The sequence below is a fragment of the Rhagoletis pomonella genome, unplaced genomic scaffold (genome assembly GCF_013731165.1).
Source record: "Rhagoletis pomonella isolate Grant_MI unplaced genomic scaffold, Rhpom_1.0 Rhpom_scaffold_00006, whole genome shotgun sequence".
Classification (NCBI taxonomy): Eukaryota; Metazoa; Arthropoda; class Insecta; order Diptera; family Tephritidae; genus Rhagoletis; species Rhagoletis pomonella.
In genome coordinates, this window is record NW_023458560.1 from 23,247,123 (window position 1) to 23,251,297 (window position 4,175).

Consider the following 4,175-nt stretch of genomic DNA (forward strand, 5'->3'; position numbering starts at 1 on the left):
GCTAACAATGATTTGGTACTTGCCACATCCATTTATAATCTGCTGCCTCATGGTTTTCGCACGTTTAAGAAGAATTGATAAATCGGGTGGACATGCGAAGAAAGCAATTTATTAATCAATACAATATGTATGTACATATTGGAAGTATGTATGTGCTTGTGTAGTAAATGTTTTATCAAAGGACCTCACTAGTAAATGGTTGCAATAGTGTAAATAATGTGGATATTCACTGTTTTATTTATGTAGTAGAGTTAATTGAATTTTTTTCATTTGTGTTCATATGTAAATACATAAATATTTTAGCAATAATTTGAATTATGTGTGTGTTATTAATGTGTTCTTTGATGAAAAATAGAAACAGGCAAACGAGATTGTATTAACCATGACTCAATAATTAAAGGTTTGCTCCAGGGATGAAAAATCGAAATTTCAGATTGTACCTAATATCATAAAATAAATGCACCTAAATGAGACAGAGTGTACCTAAAAAAGTTACATCATTCGTTTGTAGATTTTTTTTTATTAATTTTATTTAAAATATGTATGAATACAAAAGATGGATGTACTTTCAACTTGATTAGGTTTTTTTTTTAAACTGAGCTTATATCTAAAGACTATAGTGTAGTATAATGAGAATCGAAGAAGTTTTGTTTTTGTCGAATTTTGACTACTGAAAAATATTGGCGAAAAAGACAAAAAACACACTTTGCGAAGTTTTCCTTTTTTATCCAGCTTTTTATAAAACACCAGGAAAAGCCGGCTAATTTATTCGATTCCCTTTAATAGGTGTAGGAAGTCTAGAGAAAATAATCGGAAGTGCCGTAAGTAACTTCGAAAGCATTTTAAATACATACATATATTTCCAGAAATAAAAAACCGAATATGGCTATTGTCTCAACTACAGAAATTAATAGAAAAGTAAAGATGTTTTCATATGCGGGGAACTTTGGCTTTTATGGTTTCAATAGATTAAAAAATGCATTCCACCAATTGCAAAGGTAGAGCGTTTGTAGATTTCACACCATCATTCGAAATGGGAGTCGGTCTAGGGTGCAATGACTTTTTATGCTAGAAATTAGTTAAAATTTCGATTATAAAAAATATAACAAGAATTACGAATTCGAGGATAGCTAAGTACAGTGTTAGTTTTTCGTAGTGGCCATTATAAATGCAATGTAAAATGTTTAAGAGAATACATATAATGAGTTTTTTAATTTCTTCCTTTTGACCACTTTTCTTTAGAATTGTTTATTCTTCAAAATGAATGCAAAGCTTCTCCCATGCCTACAAATAAATATATTAGTACGGTAAAGGAAAAAGAAAAATGAATCTGATCAAAGATTGTACCTTAAATCCATGGTACAATAAAAACAGGTAGAAGCCAAATTGACATCAAACCTACAAAAGTCAAAGTTTTCGGGAGAGTAAAAATAAAAATGAGCGTGTGTAAGGAAAAATAAAAAATTACATTTCGCTGGTTGACGTTTTTGAGTAAATTTGAAGTTTTGTTTCTATTTATTTATTTTTCTTTATTTAAATTTGTTAATTTGTATGTTGTTTTATGTTTTTAATTTATGAGTTGCAGTGTTGTTGGAGGGACTTTCCGGCATAAGGGTCATAGGAACAGCACTTGGCATCAAACGTGCCTTTCCTGAACCTCCCGGTGCATTTATGAAATCTGCTGCTTTAAAATGTTTAACGCACAGCAAGGCATTTCGCTGCGGCTCTGGCCCACAGCTGCTTTCGCAACGCTCTTTACGCGAAGGACATTGAGGCACGTTAAATGGTATCTGCTTCATATTTAACACCACATAAAAAACAACGCTTCGGTGTTGCATTTTTAACACATACATTAAGTATAAACTGCACAACACTACAAAAATTCAAATGTTAATTAAAATTTGTTATTAACGAACATTCAAAAAAAAAACAACGATATGACATTCAAAGCGTAACGAAATATAGGAAATAAAAGAAAAACAAGTTGAAGTTTAAAGGTTTGGTTCTCATCATGGTGGAATTATACAAGGTGTTGTACGTAGTGACAGCTCATGTCGACGGCTCACTTATAAAAGGTTGTAATATGGAAGAACGAGAGAAACGGGAAGAAAAAAAGGACGCTTTGCGAAGTAGTACGAAATTTGGTACTCTTTCATATCAAATTTTGCATATAAATAGTAACAAACGGTATATTATGATAAGCTAAATTTGCGAAAGTAGTATATATTACGTAGCACTTATGCAATAAATGGTAATTTAGTTTATTAAACACAATGTCCTATAATTATAGTCAAACTTCCAAAACCGCTTTGGGGTCTAATTTTTACCCGAAAATACTATAAGATGATTGATATAACTTACAAAAATTTCGCCATCAAAAATTAGTGGTGACCCCGAGTCGTCACAACATGACGGAGTCGACAAAAGGGCGCATCGACGGATGGGGAAAATATTTCATCGAACAAAATGCCAACTAAAGATGTGGAGCTTGTATCGCAATGCAAGCTGCGACCGTTCTGAACTGAGATGCCAAACAAATGGTTTCTACAAATTGAGGCCACCTTTCAGTCGTACAAGACCACATCTTATGTCCGGAAATATAATCTGGTCCTCTCAGCAATTAGCAGCGATGCTTTAAAGGAAGCTGCGGATGTTTTAAAAGCCGTACCAGCTCAAGACCGATATATTAACCTCAAAAGTCAACTACTGTCACGTTTTACTGATTAAGCCGACCCACATAGGGTATTTGGCTGATTTTAGGCCTTTGGAGAATACACAAAGCCAATGTTTTTTGTAGAATTAATGATTTTAATTTTTAATTTAATTTTGTCAACGAATAAGAATAAAGTAAATGTCAAAGAATTGTTCAGTGATTGCAAATCAGTTTTGGAATAGGGAATGAGGTAGTTTAGTTTTTTTAAAGGCGGTAAAATGTAGTTTTTTCAAGAGGGAAACACCGATTTTGCTAAGGGAGCCAAGATGGCAGATTAGAGCGAGAACGCTGTCAATATCCAACACCTTGTATTATTCCACCATGGTTCTCATGAGAGCAACGTCATTTTGGCTTCTACCTGTATTTATGTGCCTTGCCTTAAATCCATGATACAAAAAAGGAAGGTAGTTTCACTTTGAAATTTTTTGACATAAACTGTGCTTATGACGTTTATACTTTTCGTAAATTGCTCGAGTATCACTGCCACTTAAACAAATTATTGTTTTGGAAATTTTGTTATTTTTTAAAGGAATTTTTTATGCAATAAAAAATAACAACACGCCAGGTGAATTTACTTAATTCGTCGTATTAGCATAGCTGTTAATAAGTGAGTATTAATTTAAATTACCTTAAATTACCTTACCGCAAAAAAATTTGGCATTATATGCAGTGTTCCATGAGATATTATTATAGATATTAGGATGTCGCTTTAATTTGGATCCTTTTTATAGGACATATGAACAAAGGAATAATTAAAAAGTAGCTTATCGTCAATGAAAGCACTATGGAAGCATAAATTTAGAGGGAGGTAAACAAATTTACAAATTCTTAGAGCTGCTTGCTATAGGTTATAGACAGATAAACTACTTGCTCTACTGCTGCTGGTGCAGCGTTTCGCTTAGATTGGGCACATCCGTCCCGAGGTTGAAAATTTTCCGCCGAAAAGTGGTTGGAACAAGCAAACAACACCTTGGTGAAGTTACCATGTACATGGCCAACCCGAAATATGCAGCTAATCGTACTAAATAAGGATGAAAATAATTGCATAAACAAATAGATTATCCATGTGCATTACGCAATGTAATAGGAGTATTTTACTAGCCTTCCGCTTTATAATTAATTTTTAGAAATAAACCACTAAAAGCTCGCTATAAAATGATGCTAAAAATATATTCCTTGAAATAATTTTGGAATTTTTTTTTTAAGTAAAAAACCACTTTTTAGTTTTTTCAAAGAATATGGTAGCTGCGATTTAAAAGAAAACGTCAAAAGCACAGTTTACGTCAAATGGGAGCAATGGCGGATAAGAAGAAGAAGTGAAACTATGTACCTTTAAATATTTGAATCATGATTGTACCCAAAATGTATTCAACAAAGTGTGATTGAATTTGACATTGCTCTCAGAAGAACTATCCTGTTCGGAGCAGCAGCCGATAATGCAATCAACATAAATCATTAGCCT

The 4,175-nt window shown here is 32.9% G+C and overlaps 1 protein-coding gene across 1 annotated transcript in view; it reads right to left on the reverse strand.

Annotated features, from left to right (window-relative positions):
- LOC118740514 (cytidine deaminase-like) overlaps positions 1–4,175 on the reverse strand; it is a 7,728-nt gene that overhangs the window by 346 nt on the left and 3,207 nt on the right. The window lies entirely within an intron of this gene.